Source organism: Patagioenas fasciata, chromosome 19 (assembly GCF_037038585.1).
Source record: "Patagioenas fasciata isolate bPatFas1 chromosome 19, bPatFas1.hap1, whole genome shotgun sequence".
NCBI classification, from domain to species: Eukaryota; Metazoa; Chordata; class Aves; order Columbiformes; family Columbidae; genus Patagioenas; species Patagioenas fasciata.
The window spans coordinates 12,943,650-12,953,735 of NC_092538.1; the positions used below are offsets into that span (position 1 = coordinate 12,943,650).

Genomic DNA, 10,086 nt, shown 5'->3' on the forward strand with positions numbered 1-10,086 from the left:
CTCCACATGGGCGCCCCGCGCCGCCGCCGCGCGCCTTAAAGGGGCCGCCCCGCGCCGCGCCCCACCCGCCGCCGGCCCGCGGCGCTCCCGGGAGCGGAGCCCGCCGGCGCCCGCCGCTCGGAGGAGGTTCCTGCAGGGCGCTGCTGCCCGAGCGGGGCCCAGCCCGGCCCAGGCTCCGCCGGAGCGCGGTCCCGCAGAGCGCGGGGAGCAGCCGTGCGCCCCGGCCGGCACAACACGCGTGCTCGCCCCGCGGGTGGCGGTCCCGCCCGTGCCCCCCGCCTCCAAGGGTGCGTTTCCCCAAATACCCCGAAGCCAAGAAAATAAAATGCATTTATTTAATTGCACACCCTTTAGGAGACCCGCACCCGGGTGAAGTGCCGCCGCCAGGAATAGCGGTTGCGACCGCTCCGCGGGCTGGGCACGGCTCCGCTCTTCCCCGGGCTGCGTCCGTGGGCTGGCTCAGCAGAGCCTTCTCCCGCGCTCTCGCTGCCCGGGCTGTGACTCAGTCTCTGCTGTGTCGCAGCGCTGTGGCCGCACGGGCAGGAAGAGCCAAGCCCTGTCTGCTGAGCAAAGGCAAAGAAAGGGGGAATAAACAGCTTTTCACTTCGGGCCTCTGAATAAACCTGCAGTGTACAGGAATACGTGACTGCCTCATGTTTTCTCGCCTGCTTAAATTAAAAAATTACACCAACTGTACTCCAGTGGATGTGGGATTTTATCTCGATATTTTTATTTTTAAATTCAAGTAGCGAATGCAGAAAAACCCATAACGATGAAAATAATTAGCGCTCTTTCCAGACTGAACCATTCTGACTTTCTCTGTAATCCTTTTATTTACAGTTTTAATGATGAATAAATTCGCACTGTAAATATGTGTTCATGAAGAGTGGTTAGGCAGGACCTACGTGATGAATGGGTCTCGCACAGACCTGCAGGTACTTCTGAAAACTTCCCCGTTCCTCCCGCAGCAGCGCCGGGAGGAGCCAGCGCCGGGTTCTCCAGGTTTCGGACACTCCAGATCCCTCCTGGTTTTACCCGGTGACCTCCAGACTGGTCCAGAACCTCTGGCCCAGCCCCAGGACGCTGTGTTGTGCTCAGGTGTATCTGCTGGGAAACACCTGCCTGTCATCTGGAAACACCACGAGCAGAGCTCAGCTCTCCCGCTTGTCCCGCTGGCTGTTTGCACCCTCCAGTAAACCACGGCTCGGTTTTTGCTTTGGAGAAGCCCCAGTTCAGCTTCCAGCCACTCGGCCTCCTTGCGGCTTTCCCTGTGCCTCAGGGAACCGACTGTGCACAGGCACCTTGTGTTTCCTCCCACAGAACTGCTCACACTTTGTAAGGCACTTGTCTGCCAGAGCTTTGGGCAAGCCAAACACAGCAAGCTGCTTTCAGCCATATATATTATTTTAGTCCCCCAGAAGCACTAAAGGCAGTTTTTCCTCACTCTCCATTTGTGGACACCAGAGCTCTGTATAACATAGTAGTGTCGATCACAGCAATACAATACACATTAGTAAAATCTCTATTATTGCCACATCAGCTTCACATCTGCAGGCAGCCACCGATCGCACTCAGTGCTGGCTTTTCAGAGCACGCTGCTAAATCCTGTAGCCTGTGCAACCTGGACGTTTGTCCAGGCCCGGAGCTGAATTTCCAATGTGGCCTGTGCTAAAGCGCACGGCGGTTAATATCAGCTGCACAGATTTCTAAGCAGGTAAAAGCCCGACCTGTTGTTTCTGACAGAACAAGGAAATGCCGTGTGGCTGCAACTGGCTGCAGAGGGTGCTTCTGGAATTGTTGGGAAATAGCAGGGGGGAAAAGGTCCATCCAAAGTCCAGAGAATACATGCTGAGGTCTGGGCTTGGGGAGCAATAGCTGACTAAGAAACCAACACCAAACACGTCGTCCTAATCTGCTGCAAACTACTGTGATGAAATGCCTGCTCAGAATGATGGAATTTTATCTACCCAATACACAGAGAAGTCCAAGTATTCTCCACTGAGAACGGTACCCCGAGTCACCCTGTGACTGTCACAACCTGTGCCAAACGGGAGAGCTGTGGCGAAGGCAGCCGCGCAGCGCACAGCGGCCCCGCCGCGCGTCCCGCCGAGCGAGCCGCGGAACCCGCGGAGAGGTTTCCACACCCGCAGCGGCCCGACGGTGCTTCCGTGCCAAGACTGCGGAGACACGGCCGGGGACACCGGGGACACCGGGGACAGCCCCGCTCCCCCGGGCGCTGTGGCGGGGATCCCGCTCCGCACCGCCCGCACCCGCCGCCGCCGCCAGGGGGCCCCCGGTGCCCGCCGCCGCATCCCCGGGGCCGCCGCCGCGTCCCCGGTCCCGCCGCCGCGTCCCCGGTCCCGCCGCCGCATCCCCGGGGCCGCCGCCGCATCCCTGGTCCCGCCGCCGCATCCCCGGTCCCGCCGCCGCGTCCCCGGTCCCGCCGCCGCATCCGCAGCCCGGGGCCGCTCCCGAGGCCGCTGCCCCGCTGCGGCCGCCCCAGCCCGGCCCGTACCTACCATTGTCTGTACGTGACTTAAACCCACACAGGAGCATATTAAGCTCTTCAGAGACTAAAGCGTCTGCACAATGACAGTGCGGACAGCCAGCCGAATGTGTCCACATGCTATTTTATTTTGAAATGTGTTTTACAATATGTACGTGTGGAAATAGAAGTTTCTGAATGGCACAAGCCAATTCAATTTGACAGAAGTTCTGAAAAAGGGTGTAATTTAGATCTATGATCACCATCTTTATGGTTCCTAAAAAGAACATTTTCCCTTTCTGTCTGTGTGTGCTCATGCTTTTACTGAACATTGCTGTATCAGAATACATGGCCATATTAAAATGGAATCATAGCAAAATCAGGTTTTAAGGAACAGCAGCTCTAAAAATCATGCTCTGTTCTTGCAGTAGAATAACAATATTGGGCACTATAAAAAAAACCTCAATAACACAACACAACATAACATAACATAACATAACATAACATAACATAACATAACATAACATAACATAACATAACATAACATAACATAACATAACATAACATAACATAACATAACATGTTATTGTTAGAAAAGACCCCTTTCTTTTAAAGCAGGCACTAACAAGAAAACCAGGTCAAAAACCAGGCACTGTGTGTGCTCCGCGAGCGGCAGCACCTCGTGCACGCTGCACCGTGTGTGCAACGCAAGTGGCAGCACCTCATGCACGCTGCACCATGTGTGCAACGCAAGTGGCAGCACCTCGTGCATGCTGCATCGCCTGTGCACTGCGAGCGGCAGCACCTCGTGCACGCTGCACCGTGTGTGCAATGCAAGTGGCAGCACCTCGTGCATGCTGCATCGCCTGTGCACTGCGAGCAGCAGCACCTCGTGCACGCTGCACCGTGTGTGACCGTGAGCGGCAGCACCTCGTGCACGCTGCACCGTGTGTGCAACGCAAGTGGCAGCTGCACTTCATGCACGCTGCACCGTGTGTGCAATGCAAGTGGCAGCACCTCGTGCACGCTGCACCGTGTGTGACCGTGAGCGGCAGCACCTCGAGCACGCTGCACCGCGTGTGACCACTGCACCGTGTGTGACCGTGAGCGGCAGCACCTCGAGCACGCTGCGCCGTGTGTGACCACTGCACCGTGTGTGACCATGAGCGGCAGCACCTCGAGCACGCTGCGCCGTGTGTGACCACTGCACCGTGTGTGACCGTGAGCGGCAGCACCTCGTGCACGCTGCACCGTGTGTGCAACGCAAGTGGCAGCTGCACTTCATGCACGCTGCACCGTGTGTGCAATGCAAGTGGCAGCACCTCGTGCACGCTGCACCGTGTGTGACCGTGAGCGGCAGCACCTCGAGCACGCTGCACCGTGTGTGACCGTGAGCGGCAGCACCTCGAGCACGCTGCACCGCGTGTGACCACTGCACCGTGTGTGACCGTGAGCGGCAGCACCTCGAGCACGCTGCGCCGCGTGTGACCACTGCACCGTGTGTGACCGTGAGCGGCAGCACCTCGAGCACGCTGCACCGCGTGTGACCGCTGCACCGTGTGTGACTGCAAGTGGCAGCTGCACATAAACAAACCACCATCCTCGGAAATTCATCTGTATTCCCTCCAGTACCAAGCAGGGCTTAAATAATTAATACTCTGGCTTATGATGTGCCTTTCACCCCAGGATCTCAAAGCACTTTTCAGTGTGTGAAGATGGATTTTTATTTTGCTGGAGTAAACAGGGTAGAGGAAGATTAACTGATTGACCGAGGTCACGCTGCGTTAACATTTTATTTCTGCTCCACCATTTAACTGGATAGCTGCTGTGACCCTGTAAAGCTGGAAGGCGCTGCGTTTTGAGGCTAACAATGCAAAGATAATCTCCCTGAAAGTGTGCCATATGTTGATGATTAGGCACAAGAAAAAGCTTCGGAAGAGCTGCTGGTCGCGCAGCGCTCGCCGTGCTCTCCGGGTACAGCAGCGGGAGGTCTCAGCAGAGCCTACAGAGGACGCCGAGCTCCCGCGCCGCTCCACGGCAGAGCGGTTACTCAGCACCCCGGGCTCTGCTGGGAAATCCAGCCCGTGCGCCCGGGGCAGATTTATGGCTGGAAGCCCTGGGTGCTCAGCTGGGACACGGGGTGCGGCCCTTCCCCCCACCTTCTCAGCCGGGAACTTCAAGCTGCGAAACCCATAGATTAAATATTTCAGGAAGAGACGCTGGTCGGGGTGGGGAAGCCGTTTGGGACGTAGCTGTTGAAGCCAGGCTGGCGATCTAATATGTCAGTAAAGGACAAAATTAGGTAGCAGACTGAAAAAAAAAGGGTTATGACCAGAAAGGTACTGAGGAAGAAATGTGCTCTGCGCTACACCAGAGCCAGCCAGCACGTCCCAGGGCTTCAGCTGGGCTGACATCCCCCTGTAAAGCAGACAAACTCAGCTTACTGACAATGGTTTTTCAAGGGGACAAGGATGTGTAACGTTTGAGGGTCTTTTCTCGTGGCCTCAAGACGGTTCTGCAGAGCCTCGCCGGCCCCGCAGAGCCTCGCCAGCCCCAAACGTGAGCTGGGGGAGCCAGGCCCGAGCCGGCCGCAGGCAGTGACCGGGGAGCCAGGCCCGGGCTGTGGGCTGCGGGCAGGAGCCACCGGCCCCGCGGGGTGGGCACTGAGCCCTTTCCTCCGCGGCTCCCCCAGAAGTGAGTCAGTAGGGCTGACGAACAGAAAACACGAGTTGCCATAGAAACTCGCGTGCCTTCCACCAGGAGGAGAAACAAATGTAGGCCAATATTTCTGCTTAGCTGGCTGTTGTTCCTGCTGCTCCTCGGCCGCCTGCATCCCAGGCCGCAGCAGCTTGCATCTGCTTTGCCCTCAGAGACACCGCGTAACATGGTGGTTGCACGGATTCGAGTCTTGACAAGGGAGCGAACCGAAGCAACATTCTCGTAACGATATCGGTGCTAGCGCCTCGGAAAGAAGCCAGTGGCTCCCACTCCCAGCTGCTCTTTGTTCATCCCCTGTGACGGACCCACGTTGAGCACTCCCCACACTATCAAAATGGTAAGATTCATTTCCAAATGTAACGACGCGAGTCAAGTGCAGACATCGCCACTCGCATGGCAACCGGTAACTTCCCGAATGCTTGTTTTGTGACAAGATCTGCCTGTTCCAGCAGTACCCACGCTAATGTGTGTCCCCCCCCTTTTTAGTAGCTACTGTAATATAAATAGTTCATAATCGGTTCACTTTAGATAGCTGCTTTGTGAGCGGAAGAGTCAGAAAGCTCATGGTAGAGATAAAAATCACTGTATGGGTTTAACAAAAGTAGAACAAAATTGAAGATAAACTTTGCAGTGTTTGGCTGGGGAGGGGAGTGTGACCGCGCTGGCCCGGACGCGGGACACAGGACACGGCCTCTGGGGAGAGAACGCGGAGTTAGAAAGATGGGAGTCCCAAGCTTATGACAAGATGAGAACTTGAGAACATGCTAAAACCCAGCGGTAGTTTGTAGAGGGCAGCTGTTTAAACGTGTGGAGTGCCGACGGTGAAGCACCAATTCCTTCCAGTCTGTGCTGTCCCATTAAACAATCTCCGAACGCGGGAAGCGCGGTGCGGTGCAGCCGCGGTGCGAGCCGAGCGCCACGCGCCGGCACCCCCGTTCGTGTTCGCGTTGGACGGACAGAACGGCGCAAGAACCACAGAGGAACTGTGTCGCTCGAGGATAAGGAACAGGTAACCAACTCCCCAATCTGCTGATCTCAAACGTTACCCTCTGTACTGAAACGACGGGACTTACCTCACAGAGCGAGCTTTACGTGTTGAAAGGAAGAGAGATAATTGGCGAGTGATCAAAGACTCCTGCCTGGTAATTTACAATCATTTTGCAGCGGGATTCCCGTGGAGAGGAAAACCAGACATCAGTAGGATGCTAAATGATAAAAAGCTCCTATGGAGGCAGCAATACATTCACCCAAATCTCCTGTAAAAACGCAGCAATCTCCTAAGGCTCGTAAACCTGCTTTTCAGCCAGCAGCCCTGGGCCAGAGATGCGCGGCCCGGCTGCACAGAAACAGGCACTGACACGGGATTTTCTCCCTTGTGATCTGACCGCCGGCCAGCCCGTCCCTCCGAAATGCCCGTGCCAAACTTCCGCAGGGCCAGCGGTGGGTGACCGACTCTGGTAATACATGAGTAGAACTCCTGGACAACAGAAGCCTGTGCAGAATCACGGCCCGAGAGCATCGTCACCAGGACCCGTCCCCCGTCCCCAGGCGGGGCCGCCGTGGTCACCGGCTCCCCGGAGCGATGCAGACATGGCAGAAACACGGGTTTGAAGGATTTCAAGGCAACACTCACCGCTCAGACAAGACCATTTTAGACACAAATTTTAACTTGCATTTCTGTCAGCAGAATTTTGCTTCCCACAGAGCATTATTTGTAGCTATCTATCTATCTATCTTCCTAGATGGCTCCATGCCCAACACCCCCGCTCCCCTTCAAGAGCCAGGACGGGGGAGGCTGGTGCTGGCTCCGCGCGTGACCGCGGGACGCAGCGCTCGCCGCACAGCGCTCGGAAAAGGCCATTTTAATCCAGCAGATACCGATTTCTCACAATGGCTATTTTTACAACAGCAACGAGATTAATGCAGATTGGTGATTAACCTAAATGGTTCCCAGTGGCAGGATAAGCAAGCACTGCCAATGTCGAGTGCTGGTGCCTGTTCCAGCGCGGGTGTCCCAGCTGCGCTGGGGGCACAGAGGCTGCTCCAGCACCCGCGGGTCGGGGGTTCGGGGCCACTCTGACACCCCCTGCACCGGGACAAACGGCTGTGGATGGTGTCTGCAAAGCTTTACCTGGGGCTTCACCCCCACGTCCCCGGGTCGGGGAAAGCAGCGGCTCCGCCTCGGCTGAGCCACCGGCCCGGGCCCGCCGAGCGCTGCCGAAGCCGAAATGCCGTGACGGATGGAGCTCCGTCCCCGTTCAGGATAACGTAACAGGGCGTTTCACACGCAAACGGTCTCTGCTCACCCCCCAAACCCCGCGCGCTTCAACTGCCAGCGTTCTGGGTACCAACGTGTCTTTTCACACTGAGAATTAACAGGCAATGCCTCACAACCATGCAAGCCATGCTGTGTTAATGATTTCAACTGTTTTTAATAACCCTAGATCAAATTTTTCCCCCCATGTTTTCCAGATTTGAAAGCACAATTAATTCTGAGGTACAGCTCTGTCTATCATTTCAAGCACATGTGGCAGAATGAGAATTCATGCGAGACAATGGTTAATTTTGGTATCTTCTGCTGCCTAATGACAGGTGTGCTGTCCTAAACCATTAGCTTTCAAAAAGGGATCCCCCTAACCCTTCTCTAACACTGGTTAGTGATCTCGGGTTTACTTCATTAAGCTCTTGACAGCTCAATGTTCTCACATCTGTTACTGTTTGGTAGTTTGATTCCAAGAACACAAATCGCTTCCAGAACTGGCAACAAATTCATCCAGGCTCGTGACGCAGATTAAAATCCATCTGTTTACTAATCAAAAGCCATATTTTAATCACAGTGTAATAGTGGTGTCGGCAGTACCGCAGCTTAGACTTGCTCTCTCGTCTAAACTGATAGGTAGGACTCTTCATTGGAGCTGCTCTTCTCTGAATTAGATATTTAAAATCAAGTAGCCTGGTATTCAAGCACTCGCTCACGGGATTTAATCAACGTGCTTGCACCGGACCGGGTCATCAGGCGTTTTGTACCCACGGGCTGAACCTGCAAGTTTATCTTTTACTTTTGTTAATTCCAGGTAAAACTAGGCCTGGCGGGAGCCCAGGAGACACTGATAAAATCTTGTTGCTATTTGGACACGGGACGCCGGGTGTGCGCCAGGTCTGCGCCGGATCTGCACCGGGCCTGCGCTGGGTCTGCGCCATATGGAACTGCCAAGCAGGCTTAACTGAAGACTTTACTGATGTAAAATCAACGCTGCTGGTTCCTTGCCTGTATTCTACCTGTGGAGTGGCCACTTCTCCTTGACCTTGTACACAAACAGCTCCTTTGCCTCAACCAAGAGCCAAGGAGCTGTTCTGGAGAAACTCAACCTCGCTGCCACCCTCGCTCCGAGCTCCTGGTCGGGTTCGATGACCAGCAGCACCCTGCATGACAGCAACCTCACACCAAAGCTGCCGGAGGGATGTCTGGTTGAATTTACCACGATCAATTAGATCCACTACCTACTAGGAAATTCAGGCCTGAAGAGGACAGTGAGAATGATGCTCGTCTGCAAATGTCCACCGCACGTAAAATTCTCCAAGATCATCAGTAGGAGGAAAGGTCAGGACAGCTGGTACCAAACGCTGGCCCATCAACACTCTCTCACAAAAATACCAGTACCGAAAAAAGACTTTGAACAAATCTGCTCTACGATTGAGGCAAACTCCGCTCTCCCCACTACATAACTACCATCCTCTTGTGTGTAACACGGACGTTTAAAGGCGTATTAGGATGAATTGCATTGTATTGTACTGTGTTATATTGATTGAGCCTATGTCAGAATCAAACTCTGCTCTTTCTGAGATAATTTGCAAATTGCTGAGTAACAATAAGTGGTTGCAAGTCAATGCCACAGATATTTTAATGTGAATTGCAATAAATTTTGCAGTGAAGGATGCATAAGATTATAAAAATATAATTTCAAAAAGTCAACCGTTCAATAATGGTGTTCAGTCTGGGTGAGACGTCTGAAAACACTGACTGCTCTATGGCCAGACCAGGTGAACACATTTAGTGCCGATTTAGATGGTGACCCTGCAAACGCAGCGCTGGACAGAGCTCTGAGGTCAGAACGGAGCTCTGTAGGTGCAGTGAATTGCAGCTTTGAAGCCATCAGGGAGTTCTTGACCCCATGAAAAGCTCTGACGCTAATCATAGATTTCACACATTATGTTCCTCGATGCACGGTAAGCCGGTGAGATCCTGGTTTATTCATACCTGAAGAGAAAAGCCCCCGGGATTTTCCGAGGTCGTTAACCTCTGACCACTACATTAAGGCTTCAAAACAAATGTAACTCATTTGCTCAGGGAAGACAGATTAATAAATTGTTCCACCTCATTATCCCCAGAGGACCCGACGGCAAAGCTCAGGGGGAGCTCGGCAGACGACACAAGCCAGAGGTCAGCGCTCCTTTCTCAAAACAAGATTACAAACCTTAATACAAATGTGTGTGATTCAGTGGACTTATAAAAAGACAACAGAGATCGCAGCTTGGGCTGAAACAACGCTCGCCGGTGCGGGACCGGCACGTGGAGCCGCGCAGCGCGGTGCCGGGGCGGGCGCCGGGCAGCGAATCGGTGCGGCTGCGCGGGACGTGTCCTGCAGGCCGGGCACCGGTGCCGCGGGACGGCCGCGATCGCACCCCCGACCGCGACCACAGCGCTCTCGAGTTCACCTTCAAAACAACACCTCATCTGGAACGGCTGTGCTTTTGCGCTTCCTAACATCCCCAGAAATCCTCAGCCTGTAGAGTCACGCCTGCCAGCTTCTATCAGCACTGCAAAACCGAAAAGAATGTTTCCAGTGACAAAACAGCTGCCTGCAGGAGTCAAGGAAAAGGTG

General features: G+C 54.4%; 1 long non-coding RNA gene across 1 annotated transcript; it reads left to right on the plus strand.

The window, feature by feature from the left end:
- The first annotated feature begins 5,016 nt into the window (after nucleotides 1-5,016).
- On the plus strand, nucleotides 5,017-9,176 carry LOC139829439 (uncharacterized). Its single transcript, XR_011741910.1, has 2 exons — nucleotides 5,017-5,540; nucleotides 8,278-9,176. It is a non-coding gene; the product is annotated as an uncharacterized lncRNA (long non-coding RNA).
- The last annotated feature ends 910 nt before the right edge of the window (nucleotides 9,177-10,086 follow it).